At 39.5% G+C, this 18,793-nt stretch overlaps 1 long non-coding RNA gene across 2 annotated transcripts in view; it reads left to right on the forward strand.

Moving 5' to 3' along the window:
* Positions 1-17,253, forward strand: part of LOC122796552 — a 414,805-nt gene extending 397,552 nt beyond the window's left edge. For both annotated transcript variants that reach the window (XR_006363986.1, XR_006363987.1), the window contains exon 3: positions 16,398-17,253. This is a non-coding gene — a long non-coding RNA (uncharacterized LOC122796552). The remainder of the gene's footprint in view (positions 1-16,397) is intronic.
* Positions 17,254-18,793: the final 1,540 nt, after the last annotated feature.

Here is an 18,793-nt window from a genome sequence, read left to right on the forward strand (position 1 = left end):
TTCCTTCAGAAATCTACCTTCTCTTATTACATTATCCCTTCTACGTTACCCTGATACATCCTCACTATTGCAAATAGTCCCCACCTATAAATAATATTCCCTGCTGAAAGCTGATTATTTCTCCAAATCTGTTTTAAACTCTATAACAGCAGTTATTGTTGGAATATATATATATATATATATATATATATATATATATATATATATATATATATATATATATATATATACCAGTGCAAATTTCTTCCCTTACCAAAAGCCCCTTGCCTCACAGTAAGACGCTGTCCAGTTCGATTCTCAGCTAGAGTGTCTTCTGCGTGGCAACATGCGTAAATGGGTGTACCTTCGTTGAAGGTTGTGCATCAGGGCTGGCAACTCGGCACGTAAAAATCAACTGCCAATCATTAGCTGACCGGAGTTCCACTGTGGCGACCCTTAACTGGGAAAAGCCAAAAGAAACAACAACAACCAAAAGCCTCTTCCTACCACAAAGCCACCATTACTGTTTTTTCCTCTTCTATCACTATTGATGCCCTTTTTTTCAATCAGTATTATTACATCTTTGTTCCTTTCTCCCTGATATTCTGCTCAGTAGCCATTCTGAAATCCTTTCTTTCACACATTTCTTTTCAAATGTGCCTACTGCAACATTGCTATTTGCACATCGTATTTCTTAATTTATTTCTGGTGACTATACCTCTAGAAACTTTATATACTTGTCTCTCAAGCTAGTTTTTCTGATTGTTTCTATGACTACATCTTGACCAGGGTGCTAGCTCGCCGTTCACGCCTCGGGCTCACTTCGCTCCCTTACCCTACCCCCATTCCCACCCACCCCATTACAATTACCTTTATACCTAACTATCCCTCCCCTTCCTGTCCCACTAGCCACTACAATTCCACTTCCTGCCTATTGCCACAACCACCTTACTAATCTGTCAATCTTGTCAACACCACTTCCTCTATACCACTGTCTCTCTACCTACTCTATCTGACCATATTTTAATCCAATATGTATTATTTTCTAATATATTCTACACTACTCCTTATTCACTCTATCTCCATTTCTTACCACTCCAATCTTTCTGACCCACTCCTATGTTCACCAACTTCTGACTCATACAACATATATCCAACTACTTCATCTTTTACTATCTCCCCTAATCTCTTTACTACCTCTACCTCAAGTCTATATAAACTATCCATAATACAGGTTTTTAAACCTTCCCACAAAGCAAAGTCAAAACTATACAAACTCCATCTACCATCTACTACACACTCTCTCCTCACTAAAAACCTACTTTGTTCTGGAGATATCCATCCCAACCCTGGCCCCTCTTCTCTCCCCAAAACTACCTCTACACTGCCCCCATCTTACTCCTCTAACAGTCATCAACCTCAGTCACAACAATCATCTCCATCCAAATACTTAACTATTTACTCATTGAATATTCAGAGTCTAGCAAATATAGTCACTGAGCTGCACTCATGGATAGCTCTCAATACCCCTCACATCCTTTCCCTATCTGAATCCTAGCTCAAGCCACAAATCTCAAATAGTGTAATACTCCCACCAGGTTATAATATCTTCCGATCTGATAGACCTGCAAAAAAAGGTGGTGGCGTGGCGTCCTCTACTCAAACATTCTTAACCTCTCACCATACCCTTCCACAATTCCTGACTTCCTCCCAGCTGAAATCATCATCCTTAACTGCCATCTGAATCCCCTAAAAAACTTGCAATTGCCTCTATCTACCTTCCTCCTGGTAACAATCTGCCCATTCTTGAAAACATCCTATCCTGGTTCTCCCACAACATACCATATGATGCACTTATCCTTGGTGATGTCAACATTGATTGGTCGAAACTCACAACTGACTTCCCCCAACTCAGTATCCACCTACACGGCTTCCACCAACTTATAACATCTCCCACTTGCTTCCATAAAAATTCCACTTCCAGCTCCATCATAGACTGGATCCTTACCAATTCCCCCCACCAATACCACAATCCCACCACCTTACCTGACTCCCTCAGTGATCATCTCCCTACCACCATCTTAAGACACTACTCCCATACTCCTAAACCCCACCTTATCAAAGACTGTCAAAAACTATTAGCTTTCAATTCATCCCAATTTAACTCCATTCTCCACAACATGGATTGGTCCATCCTAAAACACCTCCCCCTAAACGATGCTGTAAGCACTTTCAATAGCATCTTCATGAATACTCTAAACTCCTTAGTTCCCTCTAGGAAGATCAGAGTAAAATCAAACCATGCTCCCTGGCTCTCCAAAGAGACTAGGTCCCTTATGAAACAAAGAGATCATGCTTGGAAAACCTGGACTAAAACTAAACAACCACCTTTTCTTCAAAAATACAGGCAACTGAGGAACCTTGAAAAAAAACATACAACTAATGACAAAAAGTTATACTATAGCTCTGCTCAGCTTAACAACAAATCCAGTCCTCGAAAATTTTGGTCAACTCTCAACAACATCCTCTATCCTGGAAAGCCCTCTAATCCCTCCCCATACCCTAACTCTTCCTCTCAGGAAACAGCTACCCTCCTGAATAAACACTTTATCTCTTCCATCCAAAATCTGGTAACCTCTAAGCCAAACTCTACTTCGACACCCACCTTTCCAAGTCCCACTAACACAACTTTATTTTCTTTTGAGCCAGTTCCGATTACTTACATCAAATCTCTACTACTCAAGCTAAAACCTTGCTCTCCTTCCACTGACAATTTATCTCCTACATTCCTCAAACTTGCTGCTGACTCAATTGCCTATCCTGTATCTATACTAATTAATCAATCTATTCTGGAATCAACTGTCCCCACCCTTTGGTAATCTTTCTTCACTATCCCTCTTCATAAAGGTGGAAATTTCACTGACCCCTCAAACTACTGACCCATTGCCATTCTGTCCCCCCTCTCCAAGATATTAGAAAAATGTATTCATTCACAGCTTCTCAATCACCTCCTCACACACCACTTACTTACCCCTACCCAACATGGATTTCGTCCTCACCACAGCACCACCACTGCCCTCCTCTCCTTCACTCATATCATTGCAGAGGCCCTAGACAACAATAAACTCATTTCCTGTCTCTTCCTAGATCTCTCCAAAGCCTTCAATACTGTCTCTCATCCTCTACTATTATCCAAACTCGCAAATCTCCACCTATCCCCCTCCACACTTGCCTGGTTTAATAATTACCTATCTGGCAGGGAACAATCTGTCAAATGGCTCTCATCCTCCTCACCTTTCCTTCCCATCTCCACTGGTGTTCCCCAAGGCTCCATCTTGGGACCCCTTTTGTTTAACATCTTCACCAATGATCTTTACACCTCATGCAAAGAATCCTCCCTTATTCAGTATGCCGACAACTCCACACTTATATCCATCTCAAATAACATTCCTGAACTACACTCCCTGACCCAACAGGACCTACTATCCACTGAACAATGGCTCTCTCACAACCTATTGATCCTAAATCCCAAAAAGACCAAACTCCTACTTTTCCTTCCCTGTTCTCTTTCTCATCACAAAACCTCCTTTTTTATTACATCTTCTAACAATACAAACATCCAACCTGACACCCACACAAAACTCCTAGGGGTCATTATCGATGACGAACTCAAGTTCAACCTACACATACTCCAATGTATAAAAAAAAAAAAACAGAAAATAGGTCTGCTATATCGGAACAAAAAATTCCTAACCCCTGAATCTAGACTTACCCTGGGCCAGGCACTCCTCCTCCCCTCCCTCTTATATGCCGCCCCAGTTCTTACCAATATCCAGGCCTCCACTCTAAACAAACTGCAACAGACTTACCATAAAATAGCCAGATTCATTACTAACTCCCCATACAACTCACACCACTGCATTTCTTTAAACTCTCTTCAATGGCTTGAACTTCCCCAGTTTCTGCTATTTTATCAATTTCATATGCTAAACTCTATTCTTTATATACCCTCCTTATGTCCATCTCTATCTTCCTTAGTCTCCATCTACATCCCATCCCGGACCCTCCATACTTCTAACCAACAATTACTTGATATCTACCACCCAAAAAGGTCAGTAGGCAAACTACTCTACAAACACTCTCTTGCCCATGCTTGGAACAAACTTCCCCTTGACTTACGTTCAATCTCCCACACCTCACACTTTAAAAATGAACTAAAAGTTTATTTTCTCAATTCCAGAACCTGCCCTTGCCATGACCCTACCTAGTCTTCCTTCCCTTTATGTACCCTCAAAAGGACCATACTTAGTACCTCATTACACCTCTCTCTCCAATGTGTCTACTATGCATTTGCACAATTTTATACAAACAAAAAATGTTTATTGTTGACCTATTGAACTATATCAATGTAAAATTGTTACTTAGCTTCTTTTTAATGTAACTTTAACTTTATGCATGTATCCCAACATATGTGAATCGTTTTGCTATAACTGCTATTATATCAATATTGTTTAATATTGTACTTGTTTTAAAATGTATTACTGGAGCTTTTCTCCTCGGGTCTCCACTGAAAATGGGCCACAAGCCCAGTTGAACAAACCCGGTTAACAAATGTTAATAAATAAATAAATAAATAAATAAAATATACTAATACTGTTTCATTTTTGTATATATCTGTAAGGCCATTTACATTCCGAGATACTATGGATAGAGGAGTAGCCATTATGATAACAAGCTTTTGTCTACACTTATATACATGGCATTTTTTTAAATGTGTATTTCCAAATTTTGTCTTACGTGGAAACAATAATATTTGTTAAACTGATATTTTATACATTTGTTTCTTCTCATCTCCATTTGAACCTATGTCAAATTTCTCAAGATATTTTTACTTTAATGAAAACAGTCAAACAAAAAACTAAATACATTTTCAAAACATCCCATCCCATATTACTCAGAGCAAATCCACACTACTATGTACATTTTCAACAAATGCAGTTTAACCTCCCTCAGATATGAACAATTGCTCCAAATTGACAACTGAACCCACTGGTATACCCTAATCCAAAATTAAGATTACCCTTGCTAAAGTTCATGTCACGGCCTATGCTCCCACTTACACGGATTGCTATTATTTCTTATCAGTAGTCCCCTCACATATGTGAAAACTGCTTGCATGCTTTCAGAAAGCATTGGCATTTAGCCCTAAGGAAAATAAAAAAAGCATTGGCTACCTTTAAATAAAACTAAATTGTGCATTGTTCTATTGTAGCTTCTGGGGAGGCTACTGTCTTTTATTCAGTTCCCATAATTGCAAATTTATTTTTCAGTGAATTGTTTGTCATTGCACCTTTAAATTTTGCATTTCCCTCAGCAAAGAATGCTCATACTCTCAAGATTAATTACTTGCACCTGCAGACAGCTTGTCTCCCTGTAAAAGTAGTTAGCAATGAGAAAAAAGAAACAATTAGCAACTTGCAGATGCATGAAGGAGTCTTTGCAAATTTCACTCAGGGCAGAATGCGCAGAGTTCTCCTGGCTAACTGCCTTCAGCTGCAAACTTTGTGTCTCTCATTGAGAACATTTTATAACAGAAAGAAAAATATCTTTACAGATGCAAGAAGTATAGAATTTGTTACGTGTTTCATGATTTTGTCTTATTTTTCAAGCATGTTTGCTTACAAAAAAACTTCTTCATAGCTTTAGCCAAGGATATTAATAAAGACATCCATCAACCCTTGTAAAACAAGGGAAATTATTATCTTAGTTCTGCATGTAATATAATCAGTACACTTTTACTCCTGCACCCCCAGCAACCCAAGATTACAGCATTTTATTAACTTAAACTGTTCAACCTTTCTTCTCTTTTTCTGTACTGTAAAACCCATATCTAGTACAACTAAAAAAGGTACTTGTTTTCTTTAATATCTTTAACCCATGCAACAGTCACTGAAAAGACTCCTTTCACATTTAAACTATTATTGACTGCACACTGTACAAAACTGATTTACAGTGTAACATGCAGTCTATATCATGAAATGTTTTATATGAATACTAATAGGAATAAAAATAATTTTACTTACAGTTACTTCTTTTTATCTCTTTACTGTCCTTCTAAACATTAAAGACATAATGTGTGGTATATGTTTTACAGTCATCCATAAGTTTACCACAGCCAACAAAAGTCCAGTCTTTTCTCAGTCACTTTTATTTGCAGTATTTCACAAATGTGATTGATGCTTTATAATCTCACATTTACTCACTAATTTACGGGGTGCTTATCTTCTTCCTGATCATCTCCATCACCCAGCACTAGACTCTGGTTTAAGTCCAAAGTATATCTGATTCTTCTAGTCAATTCATGTGCTTTTTTCTTTCTCTTAATCATTTTTCTTTGGAACATTGGAACAGATTTCACTAGCCAAGTCTCTCTATGAGCTTTATTGTCAGAAGAATGAAAAGAAGAGCCCCTTTCTACTTGGTGGCTCACTTTTCATTTAATAAACTTTTTTTTATTTCTTCCTTGCCCTGTTCTTCATTAAAAAAACGTATTTGATCCTCCCGGAAAAATACAGTGAAGACAGCTGGATACAGCAGCTTGAATCTTACAGCTGCATCCTGACATTCCCTGATTTCTGGGGTAAATTTGCATATGTCCTGCCCGGTATACAGTGAATAATCATTTTTCACAAACACTTTATTGTCTTCAATCTTTAATACTTTTCCCTTCTTCCACAGTTTTGTCTGGATCAGCTCTTTCTGCTAGTAGTCTGTTCTATCCATTTTCTCTGTTACACCAAAAAATTTCAAATTTTCTCTAAACTCTCTGTCTTCTAAATCTACTCTCTTTTAAGTTGCTCTTCTTGAGTAGTGTCATACTCAGCCAGATTTTTTTTTCATTTCGGCCACTGTTTTTTGCAGATTTATCAGTTCATCTGAATAGCTAGTTAAAGCTTCTTCTATTTTTCCAGCCTTTTGTTGAGTCAACATATTCCTTCAATGACTCATTTATTTTAATCATGTCTTAGTACATTTGATTTATTTTTTCCTCTAAATTAATGGAAGCCATCTCTTGAACCAAATCTGAAGCTTGAACTAGAGTACAGCTGCAGGATCCTTCCCAGCCAATGTGTTCTCTTTACCTTTCTTGATTGATCTTCTTTCAGGTTCTCCGAATTACTTCTTTGCTGGCATCCAGCCTAAACTGAATTTTACCCAAATAACAGTTTCAATCACAGTCCTTTTCTCAGTTTCTGTTTTAACACAAGAGCTGAAGTTAAGCTGTTGATCAGTGTGCAACCTTCTTATAGGTTCATAGGTAGGTACTAGGCTATTGGCCCTAGGGCCCATACAAGCCTAGCCAAAAAATGTACCCTGGCTTTCGCCACCCAAGAAAATTATTTTCCTATGCACCTGTCGAGCAGAGCCACAGAAGTGATCCCCGGGGTGAATTTCCCATTTCCCATCCAATCATCAAGATTTTTCTTGAAGAGCGCTAATGAGGAGCTCTGTTTGACATAGATAGGTAGTCTGTTCCAGAGTATGGGAAGTCTCTGGGACAGGAATCTATCCCTCCAGCATGTTCTGTTTATTGTGGTGACAAGGTTAAGGTCCCTAAAATGTGTAGCTTGGAGGGATTGGGATTTCTTTAAGTGGAGCATGTCCAACAGCTCTGGGTTTGACATAGCTTTGTATGTTAGGCAGAGATCGCCCCTGAGTAGGCGATATGTAATGGAGTAAAGCTGTAGTTTTTTGAGACGGTCTGCATAGGGCATCTGTTTGAGGCCAGTAATCCTCTTTGTGAGGTATTTCTGTGGTCTTTCCAGTTGTTGTAGATGTCTTGTGAGGTACATACCAAAAGGGGCGCTGTACTCTATAATGGGTCTAATGAGTGATGAGTAGAGGGGAACAATGACCTCTTTTTTTCTGGATGAGAATCCTTTTGTGATGAGATGAGCCACGTAGAAGGATTTCCTGACCACTGTGGTGATGTGATTATCAAAGGAGAGACTACTGTCCACCTGTGTCCCAAGGTCTCTTATCACATTTTCAGCATTAAGTAGACTACCAGCTATGTGGTAGTTCATGGGTACAGAGCTTTTACCAAAGGGGATGACAATACACTTTTTGGCATTGAGCTTCAGGCCATGGCTTTGACACCAGGTATCTGTCTCAGTGAGGCCCTTTTGTAGTTTGTCCACATCGTTAGGAGTTTCGATTATGGCTCCTAGTTTGTAGTCATCTGCAAACTTTGTTAGCCAAAGACCTTCTGTGTTGGCCTGCACTTCAGAGAAGTAGATACCAAACAGGAGAGGACCCAGGACTGAACCCTGTGGTACTCCACTTGTCACTGATCTGATGTCAGATTTGGAATCCGCTACTTTCACAGTGTGGGTTCTGTCCATGAGCCAGTTGACAACCCATCTTATGACATAGGGATTTATACCTAGTTTAGTGAGCTTATCTATAATTCCAGAGTGGGGGATGGTGTCGAAAGCCTTGGCGAGATCTAGATAAGCTGTGTGACCCATGTTACCATCATCTATGGCTTTGGTGACTGCTTCAAAGAAGTCAATCAGGTTTAGGAGACATGATCTGCCTTTTACAAATCCAAACTGAGTAGGGTCCAGAGTTTGGAGATTACCAATGTCTTTGTTTATGAGTACCATGATGATACATTCCATGGCCTTGCAGACCAGGCTCATCAGGCTAATGGGGCGGTAGTTCCCGGGGTCCGTCATGTCTCCCCCTTTGTGGAGTGGGATAACTATTGCGGTGCACCATCCAGTGGGTACAAAGCCTGAGGTGAGGCTATGATTGAACATGGTACTTAGGTAGGGTGCCAGTTCATTCTGTAGTTCATGTAGAACGCAGCCTGGTATATTGTCAGGTCCCATGGATGCTGTGTTCTTGGCTTTGGAGAGTGTGTTTTTTACCTGTGCAGCCGTGATTATAGGAACTTTGTATTCTTTTGGTATAGAGATGGGCCCTCTAGGGAGTGAGAGGGGGTAAAGTTAGCACTGAACCTATCTGCTAGGATGTTGGCAATATCAGTTGGTTCTGTATATTTAGTGCCGTTATGCTGTAACTCAGAGCAGATCTGAGTGTTCCCATTTAGATTCTTGACGTAGCTATAGAATGCTTTGTGGTTGTCTTTAGAGTCAGTGGCAATTTTGTTTTCGTAACTAGCTTTGGAGGATTTTATGAGGGATCTCAGCTTCTTACTGAGGTTGACCAGGGAGTTCCTCTAGTCATGAGATTTTACTCTTTTTTGCAACAGTTTCTTTCTTCTGTTGTAGAGTTTGTTTATGGCAGAGGACCACCAGATTGGCTTCCTTTTTTTGGAGGATAACATCTTGGTTCTATTAGGGATAGCATGATCCATGCACTCATGTAAGTGCTTATAAAGTGCATTTGTGTAGGATTCGGCAGTCATACCTCTATTGCCCATCTGCATGGGTGTCATGAAGTTTGCCACTTCTGTCTTAAGAAGTGTGAAGTTGGCTTTTGAGAAGTTTTTACGATGGTTTCCCTAATTGGGGCTGGGGGTGGGATGTGGATGTCTAGGCTGATTAGCTTGTGGTCGGATCTGACCAACGAGGAATTGACCTCTGGTGTGGAACACCGGTTTTCCATGTTTCTGATGACCAGGTCTAGGATATTGCTGCCCCTGGTGGGGGTGTGAATAAGTTGATCCAAGGCGTTGGAATTTATGAATTCTAGAAAACGTTGAGCAAAAGAGTTGGCACATGAGTAGTTTTCCCAGTTAATGGTGGGGTAGTTAAAATCGCCCATTATTAGGGTGTTGGGTTGTACCCTAATACTTTCCAGTGTATCAAGAAATGAGGAGTGTGAATCCTGAGGCATGGTATGGGGTCTGTAGCAAGCTACAATTTGGATTGCGGTCTTGCCCAGAGTTAGTTGCACTTGGATAATCTCGGATGCATTATGCTGTGCAACTAGCCTGGAGGTGTGGATATCCTTAATGAATATGGACACGCCTCCGCCTTTAGTGCTTCTTTCTGGATTAGGTGGCCGAAAGGTGTGGTATGAATTGAAGCCTGGTAATGCAGGGGTGCTCTCTGGAGCTTTGTACCAGGTCTCTGTCACTGCACAGATGTCAATGTTCTCCATTTTAAGGAGTGCCTCGAGTGAGTGCATTTTGAGGTTTAGACTTCTAGCATTGAATAGCATTACCCTCAAATTTTGCTTGCATGTACCGGTTACGGTGGTGAATTTGTCATTTGAACCTTGCCTAAAAAAGGCACTATAGGGGTGGCAAGAGTCTTAGCCAGTATCCGGAATCCTAAGGGCGACAGGTGCAGGCCATCTCTGGCAAAGCATCGTGGACTGTCGATCATGTCGTCCCAGGCAGACAAATACTGGATCCCCTTAGAATGGCACCAGAAGCTTAGCCAATTGTTGAAGTCAATCATTTTGTCCTTGTACTGTGGTATCATTCTGTGTGATGGCAGGATGCTACTCAGGGTTAGGGTCATACCTGCCTGGGATATAAGATCGGAGAGCTCCTCCATGTCTCTTTTCATGTAGTCCAGGGAGGTACGTATCAGGTCATTCACACCAACATGGACAATGACAGTGTCATATTTGTACTTATTGTGGAGTGACCTGAGTGCATGCGTTATGTGGCAGATCCTGGCACCTGACAGGCAGTTGACAGTAACTTTCTCTTGTTTAGTCTAGTGAGTGGAACATCAGTGTGCCTGACTATAGAGTCACCTATGACTAGAGTGTTGGGTACGTTGTTATGCCTTATGGGCTGTGGTTGAGTGGCACACTGAGTTTGTGGGCTATGTGTCATTTGGGTTGTGTTGGGGGGGGTGGAGTTTGCTTGCGTTTATGCTTTTTGGAAGTCCCATATTGAAAATACTTATATACTGTTATGTACCTACTCTGTTTTCATTCCTTTTGCGGTTCAATATCTAATTAGTAACACCACAATGCCCTGATACAATTACCATTATCTGTATATTGTGTAAGCCCATCCTTTAATAAATATTATGTAGTCAGCTATTTTTGTGGCTATTGTATTTATGCTTTTCTTTCACATTTAGCTTATAACAACTTTATCAAAATATGATATTATAAAGGCTCTGCTGTTTTATAATTTCCTTATACTGTATATGCCTAGAATTAATGTTCTATGCCAGTGACCAGAATGAAAATAAATAAACAAATATAAATAATTATACAACAACTGCTCATTACTATTCAGAAATGAGCATGCTGATTGGACATCCCAACCAGAGTGCCCATTATAAATCAAGCATATACCAACTGGAAAAAAGTCCAGCTGCTGAAGTACCATGCAGCGGACAGACTTTCTATTGGCATATGCTGAGGGACAGAGCAAAATAGAGAAAAATCAGGTACATTCTGCAAAAGCAAACAAGCAGAACCTTACCTGATTTTCCTTGCATCTCTGCACTGCTCTTCGGAAAATCTCTGCAGCTCAAAAAAAAAATACAAAAAACAGCAACAGCGATTTTCTCTTCTCTATTGCTTCTCCTGCACTGTACTGATGTACTGTGCAAGTGTGGGAACGTACATCCAACACATATGTGCAGTACATCAATAAACAAATAAAAATGTGGAGGAACACTACAACACTGTTATACAAAGACATTATTTAATAAAGGTAAGCAATTTCTTTTTTTATATGATGTCATTGCATAATAGCAATAATCTACTCCTGGGAGTGGGTGTATCAGGATCTACCCATGATTGGCTTTGCTTGATCACCCTGATGATCAAAGCACACCAACTGTTGGTAAATCCTGATATATCCACACCCTGTCATGGATTATTGCTTAAATAAACTGTTCCTTCAGCTTGTTGTCCACTTTGCACATAATGCGGACTTGATGTGACATTTCTAAGTTCCCCATTTTGAAAAAGAAATCATGGAACTCTATAATGATAAAAGAGAATTACATGAGCTCTCTTCTTCCAGTATGCCAGTATGAGAAAATGTACTTTTAAGTACACTTATTACTATCATGTTTAAAGTGTCTTTTCAACAACCATCTTTTGAATATTTTGTGTAGTAATCCACACAAACAATAAAATGTTCATTCTTGTACTGTGAAAGAGTTATTCCTACGTTATGCCATGGCAATCCCAGAATATCATGTGGAAAATATAGTTGTCGAAGTTGCTGTTACCATAACAATAGATGTTTGAATTTCTCACTGTTGCAGTATCCTTTTGGCTATATAGATTGTATCCTGCCTATGATAAAACAACCAGCCAGCTTCACAAACCTCTGTGTCCATCTCTTACCTTCACTCTGACTACTGACTGGACATCCCAGAAAAAGGAAATCAGCAGTCAGAGTGAAGAAATCTTCAGGACTTTCATTCCCATACATTGAGAAGAGCATACTTATCCTGAATCTCTAAAATATATAAACAGTAATAAAGAACTTTATATCCCAATAACCAACTATATACAAAAGTAAGAGGATAGTCAGTGAGTATTATTACTGTACAATGTTCATCATTCTCATTGCTGCAGTAGCCTTTTGGCCATATGGGTTGGTTACCCAAGCATATCCAATCTGGGTGGAGGAAGGATAGGCTCCAGAAGCCCCTTGAGACACTTCCTAGCAAAATTAATACTGGACCTGGAAAAATAGTCCACTATCTAATGTTTTGTAAAAATATATACAGTGGACTATGTAGTTGCCTCTAGAATGCATCTAGAGTCCATGACACTGTAGATGCCAAAGCTTCAATAGATGGTGCCTTATACTGCCTAGAATTGATTCACCATGGCCGGTATAATAAAAGGCAATAGATGAGAACAACTATCTCAAAATAGTCTGTTTTACTGCAGGTGGTCTTTTCTTAATCCCATTATAAGAAATACATAGTTGATTTGCTTTTCTAAAGGACTTAGCTTCCTCAAGATAGGACCTGAGCTGCCTATGCATGTCCAGAGTATGAAGAATCCTTTCTTCCTAGTTCTAAGGGTTTAAAGAGAACACTGGGACACTGGTGGCTTGATTCAAAGTAAACTCAGAAACAACTTTGGGCATAAATAAGGGATTTGTTCTTAATGTGACCTCTACTCTATGTAAGACCAGATAAGGTTCACCCACCAAGAGAGTTTGCAAATCAGTCAGTCACTCTTCTTGCAGATGTCAGGAAAATAAGAGGCATACCTCTCAACTGTACAGACTTCTGCAGAATGTCCAGATTTTTGACTCATATTTTTGGTCTGTTTCTCATAAAATGTGTGTTTTTCTGGCAAATCACAAAGGATTGAAATCACTAAATAATAGCATATATTTATATTTCAGACTTCATATCCCTCAGAAAACATGAATGCTAACCTAAAGTTTGCTATTCTGACAACTTTCTAAGTTTATAAGAGCAATATTTAAAATATCTCCCTATTTTGGGCCTTTGTCCCCCATTATTTTAGGCTTTGTCCAGATTTCTTGTGCTAAGGGGTTGAGAGGTATGATAAGAGGTACAGTCTTCCAAGTAAGAAACCTTAAATCAGCCAGATGAGCTGGTTCAAAGGGTAACATAGTTAACTTTTCCAGTACAAAGTTAAAGTCCCAGGAAGGAGCCTCCTGTTTTCTAAGAGGCCTAATATGTAAAACCTCTTTAAGAAGCTGTTTTACTAAAACAAAGAAGAAAGGGGAGGATCCATAGCTGGACATACTGAAATGACTGCAAGATGTACCTTGACAGAAGAGTAAGTTAGGCCAGAGAAAAGTATCTCACACAGACATTTTAGAACCAGTGTGCATAATTCCTGATGGGGCACTGGCTATAAGCACAAACTAGAAAATCCTTTCCATTTGCCAGTATAAGAGTTTCTAGTAGAAGGTTTTCTTGCCTCTTTAGCACCTGCTGCTCATTCACATGAAGCAGAAGTATGTCTAAAAGGAATTAAAGTTGAAACAGTTGAGTGGTTAGCTGAAGTTATTTCAGACTGGGGTGTATCAGCTGATGTTTGAGACTGGGCTGTATCAAACTCACTCTGTCTTTTGTGAGTAAGTCCAGCCTGTGAGGAAGCTTGCGGTAATTGTCCTTCACCATAATTACTTTTCTAGAGTCCTTCTCATCTTCAGAATAGCCCTGGCAAAGAACTTATTCAGTTGTCTGTGCTGATAGGAGGCAAATACATCTATTTGAGATGTTCTTCACAAATGGATTAACTCCTGGAAGACCTCCTCATTCAATTTCCATTTGTGAGGGTCTGCCCTCATCCTGCTCAGCTTGTTTGCACTATATTTTGCTCTAATGCAATGTAAGATGCTTGGTGGGTGAAGGAATGCTGTAGATCTCTCTCCCATACCATCCTAGCCAGCCTGCACAGAGGATATGACTTGGTGTCTTCCTGCTTGTTTACGTATCACATCACTGTGATTTCTGTCTTTCAGCTTTTCCCGGTTAGGGGTCGCCACAGTGGAACTCCGGTCCGCTAATGATTGGCAGTTGATTTTTACGTACTGGCTTGCCAGGCCTGATGCACAACCTTCAACGAAGGTACGCCCATTCACGCATGTCTCCACGCAGAAGACGCTCTAGCTGAGAATCGAACCAGACAGCATCTTACTGTGAGGCGACAACGTTACCACAGCACCACCACCTTGTCTGTAAAAACCTGAAGAGGCCATGGGAACTATAGATGATGAAGAGATTTTAAAGCATGGATCACAGCCACCATCTCATTGACATTTATATGCTTTAGTCTGTCTGCGGAGTTCTCCAGTCCTTACATCTCTACCTCCATACAAGCTGCTCCCACAGCAAACTCTGTTTCAGAGGAAGGAGAAAAATTCCCTAAAATGAGGAATTTGTATCTAGTGCCATCTGTTACCCTCCTGTACCACTCTTAGCACTCAGGAATCTGAAGCAATTTGTTGCCAAATGGGAATGTAAATTGTCAATTTCTGGGACAGATTTTGAAAGATAGGAGCAGGAAGGGAGAGCATGGGAGATAGAATGCTAGCATAGTCATTCTGAGTCTCTTTTGATGAAGGTTGTTGTTTATTTGTTCTCTTCCCCTGCCATTTGTTTCCTCTCCCTGTTTGCTTTGCATTGGTAGGGATTGCTTATTTTGTTTTTAAAGGAAAATAGGGTCTGGAAAATTTGTAAATCGGAGGGGGGGGGTGGGGATTAAAAATCTTAGTCCCTGAATTAACCTCCCTCTTTCATCAAATTGTTTGAGGTCCTGAGTAACAGAAGAGTCAAATAAAACCTCCTTATCTAGAACAGAATTAAAAAATTCAGACATGACGTCATCAGCAGAATTTTGTTTGCATATCCAGGCATACCTCCTCAAAACTTTACCAATAGCAGTGGCTCTAGACACAGTATCTCTACAATCATACACACCCTTCAAAGCATGTCTGTATATTTGGAAAATGTTAGAAAAAAAGTATTCAGAAAGGAGTTATCCTCTGGAGAAAGAGCAGCAGCAAACTCTCTATACAAAAGAGAATAAACTTCCGCATTTTTGCCTGGCACATGAGGGTTATATAAGCTATTATGGAAGAAGAGAACATTCTCTTACCAAAGCTGTCTAATACCTTGCTTTCTTTGCCCACTATGGAGAGGTTGGTAGTAAATGATAATCTATTACCAGCTGCTGTAGTGATAGATATTTTAGATGGATCTGATCTAAGATGAAAAAACACAATTTTGTTAATCTGAGGTACTTTATACATTCTATTTGCATTTTTTGGGATTGAAGGTTGAGAGTAAGGATTACTTGTTTGTGTCTTTCGGCTTTTCCCGGTTAGGGGTCGCCACAGCAGAACTCCGGTCCACTAATGATTGGTAGTGGATTTTTACGTACCGGGTTACCAGCCCTGATGCACAACCTTCAACGAAGGCATGCTCCATTCATGTATGCCTCCACACAGAAGACGCTCTAGCTGAGAATTGAATGGGACAACGTCTTGCTATGAGGCGACGACGCTACCGCAGCACCACCAGATCAGTACTACAGGCAAAAATAAACACATTCTCCAAGGCTGGCAAAATGGGAAGGATGAGTATAAAATGTGGCATGTCCACTTGTAACATACACTCTCCTCACTTCATGGGGAACACCTAGCTGTCCCCATAGAACTACCTCATTCATCCTGGAAATAGTCTGAGATAAGTACATTTCCTCCAAAGGAGGTGGAAAGGAGCAATTGTCCTCTAAATCAGTCATGGACTTTGAAGCTCCAGGAGAAGAAGCCCTCTGTCAGAATCTTCCGAAATATTTTTCTCAGGAAATTTTTAATAACATGCCCTCAGGTAAGATTTTTTTTTTAGCCCAAGGATTAACAGCCTATAATAATTGACAGAGTAAGATAAGAAAATCATCTTTTCTAATAGACAGTATATCTTCAGATGAACAATGATGGGGCTGTTTTTTCTTTGCAGGTAACACCCTGACTGAAGACTAACTAGGAGATGGCAGTTCAGCCCCATCAAGCGGTCTCTATCCCCAGGCACTTAAAGAAACATTCTCTGGATTGTCAACCTGACCCAAAGAAGATGGTTCTCCCATGCCCATAACTGACATTGGAATAGCTGAAGAGGGTGTGGCTGCCCCCCCCCCCCCCCCTCTGGTCCATGGTGGCTGAATGGACTATACCAGAGAAACCCTGAGAAGAAAATGAGTTGTCTGAGGAACGATAGATGATCACTACAGGTTCACTCACCAATGGGTGAAGCACTGACTGAGCCTGAAGAACTGGTAATGACTTTTTATTGTGTTGTTTCTTCATTTTAGATACGGAATCACAGACGGAGAAGCTCCATCAGGATTAGAGTAAGTGTCTATGTTACAGCTGAGGACAAGGATGGAATGCCAGTACGTAGTGCTGGAATGAGTCAGTAGAAAACAAGTTGTCACAGTTTTTTTGTAAAAAAGCAGCATATACATGCTTAAATTTTAATCACAAGGCATTGTGAGGTAATTGTAACAAAAAATTAAAATAGCAAAATCCCTGTCAGAAATAATGCAGTTATCTACAATGCAAACTAATAGCAAAGATAACAGGTAAATAGTCACAAAGTGTACACAAGCACTAAATCCATTCAAAATCTTTTCTGTCCATTTAAAATACTTCTCAACCTTTTAATTCTCACAAATCAAATAAATATGTACCTAAACAGTGCACTTTTGACACAAAATAGCCTCTAAATCACAAATAAGCCCTCAGTTAAAAACAGCAGTCCCTGATAGGAAACTTCTGATATTGTGAAAAAAATACTGGGTTTCTTAAAGGAGAAACACCACATTTAGTCAAAAATAAAATAAATGTTATTTTCTTAAAAGGGCAATCATTTCTGTGTGGAAGAGCTCCCCCTGTCAGAAATGAAGCTTCAAGGCTTACTGCTGTTCATGTAGAACTGCAGAGCTGTCTTGAGATGGCTTCATTCTGACTGCTGAATTCTCTCCTTGGGGCTGTCCAGTTAGTCAGAGTGAAGGTCTTTGATGGAGCCAAGAAGGTCAGTTGGATACAAGCCATATTGCCAAAAGGCTACTGCAGCAGTGAGAATTATGAACTTCATTATTTCCTGTTTTTGATTTCTCAACGGGGAACAACCCTCACAGTTTTGTACTACAACATTGTTCTGACATCTTCAGCCAAAGAAGTACATGTCATGTCCTTTCTTCACTTTTGTAATGCCCAAATAAAAGTCATGGTTTTCATGTAACATTTTCTATTTCATCTGATTTCAGGATTATGACCCTGTCAGAGTGCAACAATAGTCCTTAGTCTTTGAACAAATGATAATCATTATGGTATGGAAAGTAAGTTCTAATCCTTTGATGTATTGTAGACATTTTGTCTGACCATCCATCCGCAGTAATGACTTTTGCAGCAACTCAGTAGGTTGTGTCATTTTTGCATATGTCTGTTAAGTTCAGTCCTACACAAACTAGCTGATTGGAGTCACTCAGAAAGGGAGAATCTACTCTCATAGTCTACCAGTAAGTGAATAAATAATCTTTATGGCTTTAGTCATTTTTGTGTTTATCTTACATACTGCAGTTCTAGTGTAATGGCAAAGTTCCTAAAATATTCCTTTCAAGTTCCTTTCAAGATCTGTTAGATTAAGCAGCAAGTCATCCATGTATAATGCCAGCTTGTGAGTAAAAACCTGCAGCTCATAACCACTTATTTGAATCTGCTTCAACTTACTTGCCAAGGGATGAATATAACTAGTGAACAGGAGGAGTGAAAAAAGACATCTCAATCTGATTCCTCTACTTAAAGGAAAACTTTTGGAAAATCTGTTTCCTATCCTTATTTCTGCTGAGGCATTATAATACAAAGTTTGTAATATTTAGTTCATTTTATTTTGCTTTTGTTTTCTGGGTTTTGTCTGATTGGGTTTAGTAAAAAAATACCTTTTTAGTGAAGGCCCAGGGAGAAAAGTTCCAACATATGACAAACATGTTTAAACACACAATTAGTAATATACACAAACAGACATTAAATAATAAATACTACACATTATCAATTACACATACTTTGGTTAATTAAATTACATTCATAATAAAAAGAGACAATTATTACAGTATAAAAACTACTTATGCATAAGCAGATGTTAAAACATTAAGCATTTGAAGAGATGTATTAGCGGGCTTGTCAGATATGTAATCTTTCTAGTGATTAGTGCTTAGAAATTCAAAGAAATGGAGGTGAGGTGAGGGAAGGAACTAGGTAGGGCTGAAAATGTTAATACTGTACTTAAGAGATGGGGTGTAAAGCAGGTTAAGACACAATTACACATGTGTGTGTGTATATATGTATAAGCCCCCC

This window comes from Protopterus annectens, chromosome 3.part0 (assembly GCF_019279795.1).
Source record: "Protopterus annectens isolate FY-2018-M chromosome 3.part0, PAN1.0, whole genome shotgun sequence".
NCBI classification, from domain to species: domain Eukaryota; kingdom Metazoa; phylum Chordata; order Ceratodontiformes; family Protopteridae; genus Protopterus; species Protopterus annectens.